The 21,456-nt window shown below is 38.3% G+C and overlaps 1 protein-coding gene and 1 pseudogene across 1 annotated transcript in view; both read right to left on the bottom strand.

Moving 5' to 3' along the window:
• Positions 1-21,456, bottom strand: part of LOC131420905 (peroxisomal succinyl-coenzyme A thioesterase-like) — a 202,085-nt gene that overhangs the window by 126,402 nt on the left and 54,227 nt on the right. The gene's annotated exons all lie outside the window — the stretch shown is intronic.
• Positions 18,308-19,333, bottom strand: LOC131420908 (PCNA-interacting partner-like; annotated as a pseudogene).

Raw genomic sequence — 21,456 nt, 5'->3', positions numbered from 1 at the left:
GTGGCTGTAGGTCAACGGAGCGGCCAAACATGGCTGTACTCATGTCAAGACAGATGGACATTGAGGGTATTAAGCAATGTGAAATAAGTCAGAGGGAGAAGGTCAAATACCATATGATCTCACTCATTAAGTAGTAGATAATAACACCAACAAACAAACACATAGAGACAGAGATTGGATTGGTGGTTACCAGAGGGGAAGGGGGGAGGGAGGAGGGTGAAAGGAATAATTAGTCACATGTGTGTGGTGCTGGATTGTAATTAGTATTTGAGTGGTGAACATGAGAACATGATGTAGTCCATGCAGAAATAGAAGTATAATTATGTACACCTGAAATTTGACAGTGTTATAAACCAATGATACCACAATAAACAAAAAATAAAAATAAAATGGTGATTACGCTGTGAAAAAAAGTGAAAAAAAAAACCATGCTAGACTCAGATCGAGGAGTGAAATTTGGTGGAAGAAATATCAACAATCTAATATATGCAGATCACACCATCTTAGTGGCTTGAAACCACTTCTGACAAAAGTGAAAGAAGAAAGTGCCAAAGTAGGACTGCATTTGAACATCAATGGACAGAAATCATGACTACAGAAAAACGACACAACTTTGATGTAGGCAAGAAAGACATTATAATTGTTAAAGATTTTGTTTCCCTTGGTTCAGTCATCAATTTAAGTGGAGACTGCAGCCAGGACATAAAGAGAATACTGAGACTTGGAACAGCTGCAATGAAAGAATTAGGAAAGATCATCAAGTGTAAGGAGTGTCATTAGAGACAAAGGCCAAGCTTATCCACACTCTGGTATTCCCAATTACTGTGTCTGGGTGCAAAAGCTGGACTTGAAGAAGGCTGAAAGGAAAAAAATTGATTCATTTGAAATATGGTGTTGGAGGAGAGCTCTACAGATACATTGGACTGCCAGAAAGATGAACAAGTGGGTCCTAGAGAAAATTAAGCCTGAACTATCGCTGGAGGCAAACATATAAAACTGAGGCTGTCCTACTTTGTGCCCATCAGGAGAAGCCAGGATCTTTGGAAAAGACACTAATGCTGGGAGAAGTAGAAGGCAGCAGGAAAAGAGGAACACCAAATATGAGATGGATTGACTCCATAAAGGAAGCCATAAGCATGAGTCTACAGAAGCTAAGCAGGGCTATAGAGGACAGGACATTGTGGGCATCATTCCTTCATAGGGTCATCAGGAGTCAGAGCCACCTTGACGGCACATGACAACAAGTTGTAGATCATTCATTATCACTGCTAAATAGTATTCCATTTTGTGATCATAAAGGTATTTGTCAGTTTTGCTGCCTATGGGCATTTGGTATTCCCAGTTTGGAACTATTAGGAATAGTGCCCTGAACATTCAAGAACATATCTTTTGATGGACATATACGTTCATTTCAGTGAGGTATATACCCAGGAGTGGAATTGCTGTATCATAGGGATTCAGAACGTTCAACCTTAATAGATACGAAAAGTCAACATTTTCACTGCGACCTTGGAAGCAATATAGGTATAATGTCAGAGATGCCCAGCATTTTATATGTATTACCATAATAGCTACTCTTTATCAATATCCCATCAGTTTTACATAAAAATTTAACATGTTCACAAAGCACTGAGAGTATTTTTTAAATACTGCAGAGGAGGACACTGAGGCTTGGAGAACTTTAAACCACTAAAGATTACCCTCTAACAGGTGTCAGAGCCTTGACTAACTCCAAATGGGGAACTCAAAGGTGGTGCTTTGTGGTGAAATATAATCAGAGGTCTAGCTCTGGCTTCGGCACTCACTATTTCTTTATCCTTTAGCCAGTTTTTTATCTCTTTGGGTCTCATAGTTCTTGCATGTGACATGGTAAAAGTCTCCCATATGGGCATCAAACGTGATAGTGTATGTGAAAGTCTTAAAAGAATATTGTGAAGCAAAATGTAACATTTGATTTCATAATAGCCAGAGATTGAGCCCATCCGAGTTTTGTTTCTCATGGTCTCCAGTTAATTGTCATAGGTTTGCATATTGCTTTTTAAATATTCTGTAAGAGAAAAATCATAGTTCTTTTTTAAAGAAAAAAATACATTTTTTGAAACAGATGTAAGCAATACTGAGAAGTATAAAACGTGAAATGATAGTCTCTTCTCCAGTTCCCTGTTTCTGCCAAAAAAGGGTGCATCCATCTAGATTTCTTTTCTGTATGTTTACAGTATGTAAGTATATGGTAGCATGAGCATGCTCTATCTACTCGTCTGTAATTTGCAGACCTATGTTTTCATTTTTCTGTATATACTCAGGAATAGAATTGATGGGTTATATGGTAACTCTTTGTTTCCTCTTTTGAGGAGCTGCTGAACTCTTTTTCAAAGTGGCTGCATTATTTTATAATCCTACCAGCAATGGGTTCCAGTTTCTCCACATCCTCACCAACACTTATTATCTGTCTTTTTGACTATAGACATCCTAGTGGGTAGTAGTCTCATTGAAGTTTTGGTTTGCATTTCCTCAATGGCTAATGATTTTGAGCATCTGTTCATGTACTGATTGGCCGTTGTATTCTTCTTTGGAGACATGTCTATTCAGATCCTTGGCCTATTTTTTTAGTTGGGCTATCTTTTTATTATTGAGTTGAAAGAGTTCTTTTTATATTCTAAATACAGGTCCCTTATCAGATATGTGACTTGCAAATATTTTCTTCCATTCCATGAGTTGTCTTTTCACTTTTTAAATAGTATCCTTTGATGCATAAAAGTTTTTAGGTTTTTTGTTTTTGTTTTTGGTGAGGAAGATTGGCCCTGAGCTAACATCTGTGCCAATCTTCCTCCATTTTGTATGTGGGTCGCTGCCACAGCATGGCTTGATGAGTGGTATGTAGGTCCACACCTGGGATCTGAACCCACAAACCCTGGGCCACCAAAGCAGAGTGCACAAACTTAACCACTATGCCACTGGGCTGGCCCAGAAAGTTTTTAGTTTTGATAGGGTTTGAGTAAAAAATATATATATTTTTACTTGTGTTGCTTGTGTTTTGATGTCCAAACATAGCCTAATCCAAGATTACAAAGATTTACTCCTTTGTTTTCTTCTAAGACTTCTATAATTTCAGCTCTTACATTTAGGTCTTTGGTCCATTCTGAGTCAATTTTTGTATATAGTTTGAGGTAGGGATCCAAGTTCCTTATTTTGTATGTGGATATCTATTGTCCCAACAACATTTGTTGAAAAGACTGTTCTTTTTTCCGACATTGAGTTTTCTTGGCACCTTTGTCAAAAGTTAATTGACTGTAAATGTGAGAGTTTATTTCTGGACTCTCAGTCCTCCATTGATCTTTTTGTCTATTGATATGCCTGTACCACATTGTCTTGATGGTTGTTTCTTTAGAGTAGATTATGTATGTAAAAAAATACATGAAAGCCCAAATATGGTATATAATTTGGGCTTGATTTTGATTTTGTAAGGATTTTTTTTGATCCAGATTCTCCAGATAATTTGCTCTAGTTTCTCACTTCATCTCACTTTAAAACTGCCACTTTGAATGTATTTATTGGAAATCATGAAATTACAAATGCTTAATGGCTCATAAGTCTAAATGTAAAAGCTAAAACTATAAAACTCTTAGAGAAAATGTAGGAATAAATCTTTGTGACCTTGGATTAAGAAATTATTTGTTAGATGATACCAAAGGCTCAAGCGACAAGAGAAAAAATAAATAAGTTGGATCACATCAAAGTTTAAAGTTTTTGTTCAAATGATACCATCCAGAAAGTGAAAACGTAACCCACAGACTGGGAGAAAATACTTGCAAATCATATATCTGATAATGCACTGGTATTCAGAACATGTAAAGAACTCTTGCAACCCAATAAAAAGACACATAACCCAATTTAAAAATGGGCAAAGTAGCTGAAGAGACATTTCTCCAATGAAGATATACAAATGGCCAATAGGTACATTAAAAGATGCATGACATCCTTTGCCGTCAGGTAAGTGCAAATTAAAACCATTATGAGGGGCCGGCTCAGAGACATGGTGCTTAAATTCACACTCTCTCCTTCAGTGGCCTGTGGTTCACTGGTTCTGAATCCTGGGCGCGGACCTATACACCACTCATCAAGCCATGCTGAGGCGGCACCCCACATAGAAGAACTAGAAGGACGTACAACTAGGATATACAACTATGTACTGGGGCTTTGGGGAGAAAAAAGGAAAAAAAAGAGGAAGATTGGCAACAGATGTTAGCTCAGGGCCAATATTCCTCAAAAAAAACCATTATGAGGTGCCACTTCATTCTCACTACGATGGTTATAATCAAAAAGGCATGTATTGGTGAGGATGTGGAGAAATTGGACCTCTCAGGTACTATTGGTGGGAATATAAAATGGTATCACCCCTTTGAGAAGCTGTTTGGCAGTTCCTCAAAATGTTAAACACAGAAGTAACATTTGACTCTGCAGTTCCACTCCTAGGTAAATACCCAAGAGAAATGATAACATATGTCCACACAAAGACTTGTACAGAAACGTTCATAGCAGCTTTATTCATGATAGCCCCTGACAGGAAACAACCCAAATCTCCATCAACAAGTGAATGCATATATGAGTGGTATATCCATGCAATGGAATATTATTCCACCATGAAAAGGAATGAAGTATTGATACATGCTGCAACATGAATGAACTTTAAAAACACTATGAAAGAAGCCAGACACAAAAGGCCAAAGTACTATATGATTCTATTTATATGAAATGTCCAGAATAGGCAAATTCAAAGACAGAAAGTAGATTAGTGGTTGCCAAGGGCTGGAGGAGGAGGGAATGAGAGTGATTGCTAATGGATATGAGGTTTTCTTGGGAGGGAAGGGTGAGGAAAATATGCTGAAATTAGATAGTGGTGATGATTACATAACTCTTTGGATATACTAAAGATCAATGAATTTTGTCCTTTAAAAGGATGAACTTTACGGTATATGACCTACATCTCAATTAAGCTGTTAAAACTCTTGGAGGTAACAATTTTTAAAGAATATGGACAAGATAAACAATAATTTAAAATAATTTTGTATTTTATTTTATTTGAATGTCAACATTTTCCCCTATTAAAATATCTACTTTTCATATAATATTTACATAATACATGGTATACTTTTAGAGTAAGCAATGTGAATTAAAATGCTTCATTATATTTAAAAATATTGGTTTTCAACTTTGTGATTTAAAAGTTTGGTTCTAGGTTCAGTTTATTTATTACATGGTTTTAAATGCTATCTTAGCCAAAAAAGATACCTCACAAAGATATGTCAAATCAAATTGAAGAACCTCATCACTGGTTTCTTTAAATCATAATGCTAATTTTTTATTCCTATTCACTAACTTAGCAAGGGTTTTGATTAAAATTCTGCTACAAATTTCATGATTCTTAGTATCAATTTTGTTTTTAGAAACTAATTAAAATGTGAAGTGGTGGAGGCACTTGAATTTAATAGAGTTTGGGAAATTTAAAGAGAGAATGGGAGGAGAAGAATTGGAGGCAGCAAGATACAACTCTTTCTGGAAACTTTGTGGTAAAGAGGTGCAGAAAAATTGGAAAGAAAATGGAATTGAGTTTTGTTTTTGTTTTATAGTTTGTTTTTAAGATGAGAGAAATAATGGTATGTTTTATGCTGTTGGGAATTATATGGAAAAAAGAAGAGAGAAATGTTGGGACAATCTCCTTGAATAGACAAAAGAGTATAGGTAATAGTACATGACTGAAAGTGTTGACAAGATAGGAGCATGAAGTGCTCGTCTGTAAGAATAGGAAAGAAGGCAAAATATAGAAGTATAGATGAGTAAATGTGACGGTGGGAATTTGTGTAAGTGCAGTGCTCAGTGCAATAGAAAATGAAATCCATTATACATTGGTCATGGCAGACAAAGAGAAGGCAGAGAAACTGAAGCAAATCCTCCCCCCAGGTTTGGCAGTGAAGGAGCTGAAATGAACCAGGCACACTAACTATTAAGGACCAACTTAAGGTTTGTGGATATAAATTTAAAGTGATACCAACAAATGAAAAGCAAATAATAAAATTGTAGATATAAACTCAAATATATTAATTACATTAAGTGTAAATGAACAAAATATTTCAATTAAAAGACAAAGACTGTCAGACTAGCTTTTAAAAAGTCAAACAGGGCCGGCCCCATAGCTTAGCGGTTAAGTGCGCGCACTCCACTGCTGGCAGCCCAGGTTCGGATCCCGGATGCGCACCGACGCGCCGCTTCTCTGGCCATGCTGAGGCCGCGTCCCACATACAGCAACTAGAAGCATGTGCAGCTATGACATACAACTATCTACTGGGGATTTGGGGGGAAAAAAATAAAAAATAAATAAATAAATAAAAAAGTCAAACAAAATGCTACTTATTGGAGAAGACACAGCTTGAGTATTAAGATACAGAAAGGTTCAAAGTAAAAAGTTCCAAGAAAAATATACACTATATAAACACTAACACAAATAAAGCTGTTGTAGCTATATTAATTCAAGCAAAGTGAACTTTAAGTCAAGAAACATTACTTAGAAATGAATAATTATTTTTCATAATAATTAAAAGTATAATGATGAAAAGTTTGCTTTACCAGGAAGATATTATGCATCAAATAACAACCTCAAAATTTAAAACGCAAAATCTTGCTAACTGAGAGGAGAAAGAAACATCCCCAATCAAACTGGGAGATTTTTACTCATCTCAGTAACTAATAAAACAAAGAGATTTTAAAAATCAGTAAAGATTGGGAGCTGTCCCAGTGGCACAAGCGGTTAAGTGCGCTCACTCCGCTGTGGTGACCCGGGGTTCGCCGGTTCAGATCCCAGGCGTACACCGATGCACTGCTTGTTAGGCCATGCTGTGGCAGCGTTCCATATAAAATAGAGGAAGGTGGGCATGGATGTTAGCCCAGGGCCAGTCTTCCTCAGCAAAAAAGAGGAGGATTGGCATCGGATGTTAGCTCAGGGCTGGTCTTTCTCACAAAAAAAAATAATAAGAATAAAATAAAAATAAAAATCAGTAAAGATAGAAGAGATTTAAAGTGAGACAGTCAGTATGTTTTTTTTTCTCCAGCCACATTCAGCTGCCCTGGTGCAGATGCAGAATAGACAGAGAGTGGGATTTAACTAGGACTGGAATTTTTTTTATTATATATTTTTATTGATGTCATAATAGTTTATAACATTGTGAAATTTCAGTTGTACATTATTATTTGTCAGTCACCATATAAATGCACCCCTTCACCCCTTGTGCCCACCCCCCCAACCCCCTTTCCCCTGGTAACCACCAAATGGTTCTATGTGTTAATCTTCCACATATGAGTGAAAACATACAATGTTTATCTCTCTCTGTCTTGCTTATTTTGCTTAACATAATACCCTCCAGGTCCATCCATGTTTTTGCAAATAGGACTATTTTGTCTTTTTTTATGGCTGAGTAGTATTCCATTGAATATATATATATATATCTCACATCCTTTTTATCCAGTCATCTGTCACTGGACACTTGGGTTGCTTCCACTTCTTGGCTATAGTGAATAATGCTGTAATGAACATAGGGGTGCATAAGCCTCTTTGGATTGTTGATTTCAAGTTCTATGGGTAAATCTCCAGTAGTGGGATAGCTGGATCATAAGGTATTTCTATTTTTATTTTTTTGAGGAATCTCCATACTGTTTTTGAGTAATATCCCTACTGTTTTCCATAGAGGCTGCACCAGTTTGCATGCCCACCAGGAGTGAATGAGGGTTCCCTTTTCTCCACAACGTCTCCAATGTTTGTTATTTTTTGTCTTGGTGATTATAGCCATTCCAATGGGTATAAGGTGATATCTTAGTGTAGTTTTGATTTGCATTTCTCTGGTGATTAGTGATGTTGAACATCTTTTCATGTTCCTATTGGCCATCTGTATATCTTCCTTGGAAAAAGATCTGTTCATATCCTCTGCCTATTTTTTGATCAGGTTGTTTGTTTTTTTGTTGTTCAGTTGTGTGAGTTCTTTATATATTATGGAGATTAACCCCTTGTTGGATATATGACTTGCAATATTTTCTCCCAGCTGGTGGGTTGTCTTTTCATTTTGATCCTGATTTCTTTTGCCTTGCAGAGGCTATTTAATCTGATGAAGTCCCACTTGTTTATTTTTTCTTTTGTTTCCCTTGTCCGAGTAGACATGGAATTCGAAAAGATCCCTCTAAGACCAATGTCAAAGAGTGTACTGCCTATATTTTCTGCTAGGAGTTTTATAGCTTCAGGTCTTTTCTTCAAATCTTTGATCCATTTTGAGTTAATTTTTGTGTATGGTGAAAGATAATGGTCTACTTTCATTCTTTTGCATGTGGCTGTCCAGTTTTCCAAGCACCATTTATTGAAGAGATTTTCCTTTCTCCATTGTATGTTCTTGGCTCCTTTGTCAAAGATGAGATGTCCATAAATGTGTGGTTTTATTTCTGGGCTTTCAATTCTGTTCCATTGACCTGTGTGTCTGTTTTTATACCAGTACCATGCTGTTTTGATTATTATAGTTTTGTAGTACATTTTTAAGTAGGGATTGTGATGCCTCCAGCTTTGTTTTTTTCCCCTCAGGAATGCTTTAGCTATTTGGGGTTTTTGTTGCCCCATATGAATTTTAGGCTTCTTTGTTATATTTCCATGAAGAATGTCATTGGGATTCTGATTGGATTGCAATGAATATGTAGATTGTTTTAGGTAGTATGGACATTTTAACTATATTTATTCTTCCAATCCATGTGCATGGGATATCTTTCCATTTCTTTATGTCATCATCAATTCTTTCAACAACGTCTTATAGTTTTCATTGTATAGGTCTTTCACCTCTTTGGTTAAATATATTCCTAGATATTTTATTCTTTTTGTTGTGATTGTATTCTTGAGTTCTCTTTCTGTTAGTTCATTATTAGAGTATAGAAATGCAACTGATTTTTGTAAGTTGATTTTGTACCCTGCAACTTTGCTGTAGTTGTTGATTATTTCTAATAGTTTTCTGGTAGATTCTCTAGGGTTTTCTATATATAATATCATGTCAGCTGCAAACAGCGAGAGTTTCACTTCTTCATTGCCTATTTGGATTCCTTTTATTCCTTTTTCTTTCTTAATTGCTCTGGCCAAAACCTCCAGTACTATGTTAAATAAGAGTGGCGAGAGTGGGCACCCTTGTCTTGTTCCTGTTCTCAGAGAAATAGCTTTCAGTTTTTCTCCATTGAGTATGACATTGGCTGTGGGTTTGTCATATATGACCTTTATTATATTGAGGTACCTCCAAAATGAGGTACCCATTTTGTTGGGAGTTTTTATCATAAATGGATGTTGGATCTTGTCAAATACTTTCTCTGTATCTATTGAGATGATCATGTGGTTTTTATTCCTCATTTTGTTAATGTGGTGTATCACATTGATTGATTTCCAGATGTTGAACCATCGCTGTGTCCCTGGTATAAATCCCACTTGATCATGGTGTATGATCTTTTTAATGTATTGCTTTTTCAGTTTGCCAATACTTTGTTGTGGATTTTTGCATCTATATTCATCAGCAATATTGGCCTGTAATTTTCCTTCTTTGTATTGTCCTTGTCTGGTTTTGGGATCAGAGTGATGTTGGCCTCATAAAATGTGTTAGGATGTGTTCCATCTTCCCCTATTTTTTGGAATAGTTTGAGAAGGATAGGTATTAAATTTTCTTTGAATGTTTGGTAAAATTCTCCAGAGAAGCCATCTGGTCCTGGACTTTTATTTTTTGGGATGTTTTTGATTACTGTTTTAATCGCTTTACGTGTGATTGCTCTATTCAGATTCTCTATTTCTTCTTGATTCGGTTTTGAGAGGTTGTATAGTCTAAGAATTTATCCATTTCTTCTAGACTTGCCGATTTGTTGGCATATAGTTTTTCATAGTATTCTCTTATAATCCTTTGTAGTTCTGTGGTATCCATTGTAATTTCTCCTCTTTCATTTCTAATTTTATTTGAGCCTTCTCTCTTTTTTTCTTAGTGAGTGTGGCTAAGGGTTTGTCAATTTTGTTTATCTTCTCAAAGAACCAGCTCTTTGTTTTTTGTGTGTGGGGGGGGGTTTAATTTTTTGTTTACTGCAGTAACATTGGTTTATAACATTGTAAAAACTTCAGGTGTACATCATTATACTTCTATTTCTGCATAGATTACATCATGTTCACCACCAAAATACTAATTACAACCCATCACCACACACATGTACCGAATTATCCCTTTCACCCTCCTCCCTCCCCCCTTCCCCTCTGGTAACCACCAATCCAATCTCTGTCTCTATGTGTTTGTTTATTGTTGTTATTATCTACTACTTAATGAAGGAAATCATACGGTATTTGACCTTTTCCCTCTGACTTATTTCACTTTGCATTATACCCTCAATGTCCATCCATGTTGTCACAAATGGCTGGATTTCATCATTTCTTATGGCTGAGTAGTATTCCATTGTGTGTATATACCACATCTTCTTTATCCATTCGTCCCTTGATGGGCACTTAGGTTGCTTCCAAGTCTTGGCTATTGTGAATAATGCTGCAATGAACACACAGGTGCATGTACCTTTACAAATTGGTGTTTTCAAGTTCTTTGGATAAATACCCAACAGTGGAATAGCTGGATCATATGGTAGTTCTATCCTTAATTTTTTGAGGAATCTCCATACTGTTTTCCATAGTGGCTGCACCAGTTTGCACTCCCACCAGCAGTGTATGAGAGTTCCCTTCTCTCCACATCCTCTCCAACACTTGTTGTTTCCTGTCTTGTTAATTATAGCCATTCTGACGGGCGTGAGGTGATATCTCATTGTAGTTTTGATTTGCATTTCCCTGATAGTTAGTGATTTTGAACATCTTTTCATGTGTCTGTTGGCCATCTGTATATCTTCTTTGGAGAAATGTCTGTTCAGGTCTTTTGCCCATTTTTTAATTGGGTTGTTAGTTTTTCAGTTGTTGAGATGCATGAGTTCCTTATATATTTTGGAGATTAAGCCCTTATCAGATGTATGGTTTGCAAATATCTTCTCCCAATTTTTAGGTTGTCTTTTCTTTTTGTTGATGGTTTCCTTTGCTGTGCAGAAGCTTTTTAGTTTGATGTAGTCCCATTTGTTTATTTTTTCTATTGTTTCTCTTGCCCGGTGTTTGAAATGGTGTTGCTAAGACCGATGTCAAAGAGTGTACTGCCTATGTTTTCTTCTAGAAGTTTCATAGTTTCAGGTCTTACATTCAAGTCTTTAATCCATTTTGAGTTAATTTTTGTGTATGGTGTAAGGTAAGGGTCTACTTTCATTTTTTTGCATGTGGCTATCCAGTTTTCCCAACACCATTTGTTGAAGAGACATTCTTTTCCCCATTGTATGTTCTTGGCTCCTTTGTCAAAGATTAGCTGTCCATAGATGTGTGGGTTTATTTCTGGGCTTTCGATTCTGTTCCATTGATCTGTGTGTCTGTTTTTGTGCCAGTACCATGCTGTTTTGGTTACTATAGCTTTGTAGTATATTTTGAAATCAGGGAGTGTGATACCTCTAGCTTTCTTCTTTTTTCTCAGAATTCCTTTAGCTATTTGGGGTCTTTTCTTGTTCCATATAAATTTTAGGATTCTTTGTTCTATTTCTGTGAAAAATGTTGTTGGAACTTTGATAGGGATTGCATTGAATCTATAGATGGCTTTAGGAAGTATGGACATCTTAATTATGTTAATTCTTCCAATCCAAGAGCACGGAATATCTTTCCATTTCTTTATATCTGCTTCAATTTCTTTCAGAAATGTTTTATAGTTTTCGGTGTACAGAGCTTTCACCTCTTTGGTTAAGTTTATTCCTAGGTATTTTATTCTTTCTGTTGCAGTTGTAAATGGGATGGTATTCTTAATTTCTCTTTCTGCTACTTCGTTGTTAGTGTACAGAAATGCAACTCATTTTTGTATGTTGATTTTGTATCCTGCAACTTTACCATATTCGTTTATTACTTCTAAAAGTTTTCTGGTGGATTCTTTAGGGTTTTCTATATATAAAATCATGTCATCTGCGAATAGTGACAGTTTCACTTCTTCCTTTCCAATTTGGATCCCTTTTATTTCTTTCTCTTGCCTGATTGCTCTGGCTAGGACTTCCAGTATTGTGTTAAATAGGAGTGGTGACAGTGGGCATCCTTGTCTGATTCCTGTTCTTAGAGGGATAGCTTTCAGTTTTTCACCATTGAGGATGATATTAGCTGTGGGTTTCTCATATATGGTCTTTATTATGTTGAGGTACTTTCCTTCTATACGCATTTTATTCAGAGTTTTTATCATAAATGGATGCTGTATCTTGTCAAATGCTTTCTCTGCATCTATTGAGATGATCATGTGATTTTTATTCTTCATTTTATTAATGTGGTGTATTACGTTGATTGATTTGCGAATGTTAAACCATCCCTGCATACCTGGAATAAATCCCACTTGATCATGGTGTATAATCTTTTTAACGAATTGTTGTATGCGATTTGCTAGTATTTTGTTGAGGATTTTTGCATCGATGTTCATCAGTGATATTGGCCTGTAATTTTCTTTTTCTGTGTTGTCCTTGTCTGGTTTTGGTATCAGGGTAATATCAGCTTCGTAGAATGAGTTAGGGAGCTTCCCCCCCTCCTCAATTTTTTGGAAGAGTTTGAGAAGGATAGGTATTAAGTCTTCTTTGAATGTTTGGTAGAATTCACCAGGGAAGCCGTCTGGTCCTGGACTTTTATTTTTGGGGAGGTTTTTGATTACTGTTTCGATCTACTTGCTGGTGATTGGTCTATTCAAATTCTGTATTTCTTCTTGATCCAGTTTTGGAAGGTTGTGTGATTCTAAGAATTTATCCATTTCTTCCAGATTGTCGAATTGGTTGGCATATAGCTTTTCATAGTATTCTCTTATAATCTTTTGTATTTCTGAGGTGTCTGTTGTAATTTCTCCTCTTTCATTTCTGATTTTACTTACTTGTGCCTTCTCTCTTTTTTTCTTGGTGAGTCTAGCTAAAGGTTTGTCAATTTTGTTGATCTTTTCAAAGAACCAGCTCTTGGTTTTATTAATTTTTTCCATTGCTTTTTTGGTCTCTATTTCATTTATTTCTGCTCTGATTTTTATTATTTCCCTTCTTCTACTGATTTGGGGCTTTGTTTTTTCTTCTTTTTCCAGTTCCTTTAGGTGCATTGTTAGATTGTTTATTTGAAATTTTTCTTGTTTGTTGAGATAGGCCTGTATCGCTATAAACTTCCCACTTAGAACCGCTTTTACTGTATCCTATAAATTCTGGCATGTCATATTTTCATTTTCATTTGTCTCCAGGTATTTTTTGATTTCTCCTTTGATCTCTTCATTAACCCAGTCGTTGTTCAGTAGCATTTTGTTTAATCTCCACGTATTTGTGGCTTTTCTGATTTTCTTCCTATAGTTGATTTCTAGTTTCATACCATTGTGGTCAGAAAAGATGCTTGGTATTATTTCAATCTTCTTAAATTCATGGAAACTTGTTTTGTGGCCTAATATGTGATCAATCCTGGAGAATGTTCCATGTGCATTTGAAAAGAACGTGTATTCTTCGGTTTTTGGATGGAATGCTCTGTATATATCTACTAAGTCCATCTGTTCTAGTGTGTCGTTTAAGGTCAATGTTTCCTTATTGATTTTCTGTTTGGATGATCTATCTGTTGGTGTGAGTGGAGTGTTAAAGTCCTCTACTATTATTGTGTTACTGTCTATTTCTGTTTTTATGTCTGTTAATAATTGCTTTATATATTTAGGTGCACCTACATTGGGTGCGTAGATATTTACAAGTGTTATATCCTCTTGTTGGATTGTTCCCTTGATCATTATGTAATGCCCTTCTTTGTCTCTTTTTACAGTTTTTCTTTTAAAGTCTATTTTCTCTGATATGAGTACTGCTACCCCAGCTTTCTTTTCATTGCCATTTGCGTGGAGTATCTTTTTCCATCCCTTCACTTTCAGTTTGTGAGTGTCTTTAGGTCTGAAGTGTGTCTCTTGTATGCAGCATATATACGGGTCTTGTTTTTTTATCCAGTCAGCCACCCTATGCCTTTTAATTGGAGCATTTAGTCCATTGACGTTTAAAGTAGCTATTGATAAGTATATACTTATTGCCATTTTTTAACTTTCTTTTTTTCTCAGTGTTTTAGTAGTCCTTCTCTGTTCCTTTCTTCTTCTATACAGAATTGATGGTCACTTTAGTTTGACCTCTGTCTGAAAGATGTACTGTTTACCTCCCCTCCTCCCTCCTTTTATGTTTTTGATATCATATCTAACCTCTTTTTTGTGCATTTGTATCCATTACCCTCTTATCATGGAAATAGATAATTTTTCCTATTTGTGGTCTTCTCTTTTCCCCTTAAATCAGTCCCTTTAACATTTCTTGTAGCACTGGTTTCTTGGTGACAAACTCCTTTAATTTTTGCTTGTCTGGGAAAATTTTGATCTCTCCTTCCATTTTGAATGATAACCTTGCTGGATAGAGTATTCTTGGCTGTAATTTTTTTCCTTTTAGCACTTTAAATATATCATGCCATTCTCTTCTAGCCTGTAAGGTTTCTGCTGAGAAGTCAGCTGATAGCTTTATGGGGTTTCCTTTGTATGTAACTTGACATTCTCTTGCGGCTTTAGGATTCTCTCTTTATCTTTAATTCTGGACATTTTGATTATGATGTGTCTTGGTGTGGGCCTCTTTGGGTTTATCTTGTTTGGAGCTCTCTGTGATTCCTGTACCTGGATGTCTGTTTCCTTCCTTAGGTTAGGGAAGTTTTCATCTATTATTTCTTGAAATAGATTCTCTGCCCCCTTGTCTCACTCTACTCCTTCCGGGACACCTATAACACGGATGTTAGTGTGCTTGATGTTGTCCCAGAGGTCCCTTAGACTGTCCTCACTCTTTTTAATTCTTTTCTCTTTTACCTGTTCAGCTTGGGTAATTTCTTCTAGTCTTTCGTCCAGCTCACAAATACGTTCTTCTGTGTCCTCTACTCTGCTTTTGAGTCCCTCTAATGAATTTTTCATTTCCAGTATTGTATTCTTCATTTCTGATTGGTTCTTTTTTATATCTTCCATTTCTTTGTTGACAGTCTCACTGAGTTCATCTATTCTTCTCCCCACATCAGTGAGCATCCTTAACACTCTTAGTTTGAACTCTCTGTCAGGTAGGTTGCTCATTTCTGTTTCACTTAGTTCCTTTTCTGGGGTTTTGTCCTGTTCCCTTACTTGGAATGTATTCTTCTCCCCCCTCATTTTGCCTCTTTCCCTGTGCTTGTGTCTACCTATTAGGTAGGTCAGCTATGTCTCCTGCTCTTGGATAGGTGACCTTATGTAAGTGATGCCTTAGGAGGCTTCCAGTGTGCTTCCCTCAGTTCTCAATGTTCCAGGGGTGACCCCTATGTGGGCTACGTGTGTCCTTCTGTTGTGGCCTGTTTGCTCTCCCTGTAGGCACCGAGGGAGGCCGAGTTATGCTCCTGGCCAGCTGTTGTAATGCTCAGCTGCTTGTAGTTGTTGTGGGCCCTTCAGTCTCTTTATCAGGTGTGGGGAGCCCCAGCACAGTTGGCTGCAAGTTCTAATACCACATTTGTGTTGCAGTATTTCCTTTAAGTCAGTAGGCCCCCAGCATGGCAGGTTGTTAGGCTCAGGGCCTTACAATTGCTCTAAGCCTCTAGCCTATTAGGTCTCTTGTCAGCTCTCTGAGGATTGCAGCTGGGTGGGGCTGGCCTCGGGCACAGGAGCACCCAATTGTTTCATGCTTTGGAAGGTAGGGCAAACCCCCTATGTGGGTCTTTGAGAAGCACAAGTCTTCTGCAGCTGACAAGCCCTGCCGCCCACAGGTCCACACACACAGTCAACACAGTCCTGCCCCGTGTGCATGCCCCAACCTCCCCAAGCGGACCCAGTCTCTCCACGGCGGGAGCCCCACACACTCCGCCACCGCCCCACATTCTCCACCCACTCCTTGTGCACACCCTGCCCCTGCCCCGCTAAAGTTGGCTCAGTTGCCAGGCTGCAGAGAATCCAGTCACCAATCTATGCAGGCCCACAAGTTGCCTGAGGGCTTGTTGTTGGGTGGGACCAGTCTCTAGGGTGGGCTGCCTGCCCTGGCTGAGCTGGATTAAATCTGTGCTCTAGCAGGTGGGGCAGACCCTGGGCTAGTAGGCCTCAGGGAGAACTCCAATGGCGTCTGTGTCAGCATGCCCACACCAGGGCACAACAATGGCCGCCACCAATGTCCCAGTCCCTGGAGAGGTCTCACCCCTCACGGAGATGCACTCAGGGCCTATTAGGTGAGTCCCTTTTCACCACAGCACTGTGCACCTTTCTTTCTGGTGATTTTAGGATGATTTCTGAAACAGGTGAGTTTGCGCGCGGGCCCTTTATGAGCCGGTTTTAGTTTCTTTGTGAACCAGGTTTTCTGGGGGTACTCCCCAATGTTTTAGTAGCAGGCAAAGTCAGATATTATGCCGCTGGTCTCAATTGTGCTGGGTCCACAAAATGCCCACAGCGGGGGCGCTCCCCGGCTCAGGGCCCCGCGCCTCCAGGGAGGGCTGCGTAACTGTGAGCTGCTCCCAGCAGCCGTGATGCTGGCGGCTTGTGAAGGCAGCATTTTTCCTCTCCAGAAGGGAGTCTCTGCCTCTTCTACCTCAGTTAGGATTGTCCGTTGTTGCAGGAGTTCCTCTTATCCAGTTTTCAGTTCTGTCTCAGGGGTAATTTTTCCACGAGTAGTTGTAAATTGGCTGTGTCCACGGGAGGAGGTGAGTTCCGAGTCTGCTTATGCCACCATCTTGACTCAAGATCGACCCCAGCTCTTTGTTTCATTGGTCCTTTCCACTGTTTTGTTGTTGTTGTTGTTGTTTCAATTTCATTTATGTCTGCTCTAATTTTTATTATTTCTCTCCTTCTGCTGACTTTGGGCTTTGTTTGTTCTTCTTTTTCTAATTCTGTTAGTTGTAATTTAAGATTGCTTATTTGGGATTTTTCTTGTTTGTTAAGGTGGCCCTGTATTGCTATGAATTTCCCTCTCAGGACCACTTTTGCTGCATCTCAGATGAGTTGATATGGTGTATTTTCATTTTCTTTTGTAGCCAGATAGTCTTTGAATTCTCCTTTAATTTCTTCAATGATCCATATGTTGTTCAGTAGCATGTTGTTTAGTCTCCATATCTTTGTCACTTTCCCAGTTTTTTTCTTTTTTTTAAATTTATTTATTTATGTTTTGTGAGGAAGACTAGCCCTGAGCTAACATCCAATGCCAATCCTCCTCTTTTTGCTGAGGAAGATTGGCCCTGGGCTAACATCCGTGCCCGTCTTCCTCTACTTTGTATGGGATGCGGCCACAGCATGGCTTGACAAGCGGTGTGTTGGTGCCTGCCTGGGATCCAAACCTGCAAACCCCAGGCCACCAATGCAGAGCACACGCACTTAACCACTGCGCCACCGGTCTGGCCCTTCAGTTTTTTTCTTACAGTTGATTTCTAGTTTCATAGCATTATGGTCAGAAAAGATGCTTTTTATGATTTCAATCTTCTTAAATTTATAGAGGCTTGCCTTGTTTCCCAACATATGGTCTATCCTTGAGAAGGTTCCATGCGTGCCTGAGAAGAATGTGTGTTCTGCTTGTTTGGATGGAGTGCTCTATATATATCTATTAAGCCCATCTGGTCTAGTTTTTCATTTAAGTCCACTATTTCCTTATTGGCTTTCTGTCTGGATGACCTATCCATTGATGTAAGTGGGTGTTAAGGTCCCCTACTATTATTGCGTTGTTGTCAATATCTCCTTTTAAGTTTGTTAATAGTTGCTTTGTGTACTTTGGTGCTCCTGTGTTGGGTGCACATATCTTTATAAGTGATATGTCTTCTTAGTGGAGTGTCCCTTTTATCATTATATTGCCCCTTTGTCTCTCATCATCTGTTTGTTTGTTTTTTTGTGAGGAAGATCAGCCCTGAGCTAACATCCATGCTAATCCTCCTCTTTTTGCTGAGGAAGACCGGCTCTGAGCTAACATCTATTGCCAATCTTCCTCCTTTTTTTTCTCCCCCCAAAGCCCCAGTAGATAGTTGTATGTCATAGTTGCACATCCTTCTAGTTGCAGTGTGTGGGATGCGGCCTCAGCATGGCCGGACAAGTGGTGAGTCGGTGCGCACCTGGGATCCAAACCCGGGACACCAGTAGCGGAGCGCATGCACTTAACCGCGAAGCCACGGGGCCAGCCCCTCATCATCTGTTTTATCTTGAAGCCTACTTTGTGTTAATTTTTTTCTCTGCATTGACTTATGTATGCGTTCTCTTAGGGGTTTCATTGATGAATTATTCACTTGTGGGGGAGAGCTAAAAAGTGTAAGAATAGAAGTTCCATTATGATGAACTGTTTTCATCATCATATAAAAGCTCTGCTTTGTTTTTGGTAGGAGCACTGGCTGCTTCTTCATCCAAAAGAACTAGTAAAGTTGTCACAGTGTCTCTGCCACAGCATGCAATGCCATGGTTTATGGCATAAGATTTTGGCCGTGGAGAACTGATGTCAGTGGTACTATAAGCTACATCTCCTTGTTGAGAATTGATAATATTTTTATCCTCAAATCCAAATCCTGAGCAACTTCCTTTACTGTTTTATAAAAAGGATCCCTGCTGTTCTGGCATTTAATCAGCTGCATCTTTATCACTGAGAGAATACGACCCCCTGCAGTGCTTGGATTTGGTATTTCTCCAAGATTATCATCTAATTTGTCAATGAAATTAATAAAATTAGACAATCCTTTTACATATGTCCTTAAAGGATCAGATGGTGATGGTGCATATCCTTTCCCTCCAAGCTCTATTGTTCTAATAAGTTATGTGATCACCAAAAAGATAGACATCTGTTTCTCTTGAGCAGCATGTTTCAAATCAGTGAAGGCTTCTCTTCCAAGTCCTCTATCAGGAATATTGAGAATATGAGCCAGAGCCAGGTCATTCTTTGAATTCAATAGCAGGTTTAAATATGAGTAGATAATTTTCTTTGCTAGTAACTTCACCTTTTCATTATCCTGGTTGTGTTTACTTATTGGTGATGTCAGTACATGAAGATCAGTTTCATCATCCACTGCATGCTGTCTGCCAGATAGAAAATCCCGTAGTTGACTAGGGGATATGTTGGCATTATTTTCACAATTACAAGTCAAAACACTCCATTTTTTATAAACATCGATCAGATCTAACATATTGCTATTCTTTAAGAAATATTCATAAGTCCTCCTAATATCCTCATATTGGTCACTCATTTCCATATTTCCCACTGGTAAGTTCAATTTCTCATGTGCTAAGTATTTCCAAGTCAATAAGACATCACTTAGAGAGACTGTAAATTCTCCACTGTGCTGGCTCAAGGGAGACCTGGGAGGTGCAGATTCCACTTAAGAAAAGTCCTCGGGCCGGCCCCGTGGCTTAGCGGTTGAGTGTGCGCACTCCGCTACTGGCGGCTGGGTTGGGATCCTGGGCGCGCACCGACGCACTGCTTCTCCAGCCATGCTGAGGCCGCATCCCACATACAGCAACTAGAAGGATGTGCAGCTATGACATGCAACTATCTACTGGGGCTTTGGGGGGAAGTTAAATAAATAAAAATTTTAAAAAAAAGAAATGTCCTGCCCTGCTGCAGTGCAGCTGCTGTTCGAGTCATTGCGGGTTACATTTTAAATCTCGCAGGAGGGCCCAAGAGCCAATCACAGCTCCCACCTTCTGACCCAGAAGCAGAGCCGGCGCACACCATGGCAGCCCCCAGTGGAGACCAGCTGCCTTCTGGCCTTGACTAGGGCTGGAATTTTTCCAAACCAATATGAAGGGACAGTGCAAGTTGATGGAGTTTGCAAGGAAATTGTTATAATGTTTGACAGGCTAAGAAGGGGCACAGTAAAAAGCTGGAGAGATCAATGTATTCTAGGCCTTGGTGAGGTTGAAGGATTTAATCAGGGCACTAGAGACAGCGAGTTAGAAGACGGGTTGTGGGAGAGTGGAGGTAGTGGTCAGAGAATGGGATGCTTGAAATGGAGATTATGGAGGCTTTATTATTGGATATGACCAGGTCTATAGCATGAGCAAGTGATAGGAGGAGTAGAGTTCAAGAAATGGAGAGACCAGAGTGTTGGAAGGATCATCTACATGAACATTGAAATCATGAAGAATTAAAATGAGGCTGGTAATTAACATTCAGTGGTGTTTTTTGTATCTCTCATCAGATTCCTTTACTAGAGATTCACATTTAAAAATCTTGTTTGAATAGGAAACTCTTCAGTTTCAGATTTACCATGCTTCTCTCATATGTGACATTCTTTTACTAACTCTAATATACCATATCATTTATAATTATATAAAACAATCTTCAAAATACAGTATCTCAAACATTACAAAAACCTTAGTTTTAAGGCATAGTTAAATCATATTCAAGTATATTAATATAATATCCACAGTGAACTGCTTCTAAAAAAAAGACTTTTTTAAGAGCAATTTTAGATTCACAGCAAAATTGAGAAAAAGGTACAGAGATTTCTCATATACTTGCTGCGCCTACACATGCATACCCTCCCCTATTATCCACATTCCCCACAAGAATGCTATATTTGTTACAACTGATGAACTTACACTGACACATTATTATCACCCAAAGTCCCTATTTTGCATTAGGGTTGGCCCTTGATGTTGTACATTCTATGAGATTAGACAGAGGTATAAGGACATGTATCTATCATTATACTATCATACAGAGTATTTTCACTGCCCTAAAAGTCATCCCTCCCTCCCTCCAACCCCTGGCAACCATTAATCTTTTTAGTCTCCATAGTTTTTCCTTTTCCAGAATATTATAGAGTTGGAATCATACAGTATGTAGCCTTTTAAGATAGGCTTCTTTTCCTTAGTAATATGCATTTAAGGTTGCTCCATGTCTTTTCATAACTTGATAGCTCGTTTCTTTTTAGTGCTGCATAATATTCCATTGTCTGGATATCCATTTACCTACTGAAGGACATCTTGGTTGCTTCAAGCTTTTGGCAATCATGAATAAAGATGCTATAAACATCTGTGTGCAAGTTTTTGTGTGGGTATGAGTTTCAACTCCTTTGGGTAAATGCCAGGAGGCTCAATTGCTGGATGGTATAGTAAGAGCATATTTAGTTGTGTCAGAAACTGCAAAACTGTCTTCCAAAGTGGCTGTACCATTTTGCATTGCTACAAGCAATGAATGACGTTCTTTGTTGCATATCCATGCCAGCATTTGGTGTTGTCAGTCTTCTGGATTTTGGTCATTCTAATAGGTGTGTATCAGTATCTCATTGTTGTTTTAATCTACATTCCCCTCAAGACATAGGATGTGTAGCATCTTTTGATATGCTTAATTGACATCTGTATATCCTCTTTGCTGAGATGTCTG

The sequence above is a fragment of the Diceros bicornis genome, chromosome 24 (genome assembly GCF_020826845.1).
Source record: "Diceros bicornis minor isolate mBicDic1 chromosome 24, mDicBic1.mat.cur, whole genome shotgun sequence".
Taxonomy (NCBI): Eukaryota; Metazoa; Chordata; class Mammalia; order Perissodactyla; family Rhinocerotidae; genus Diceros; species Diceros bicornis.
This window is presented reverse-complemented; position numbering and strand designations above follow the sequence as displayed.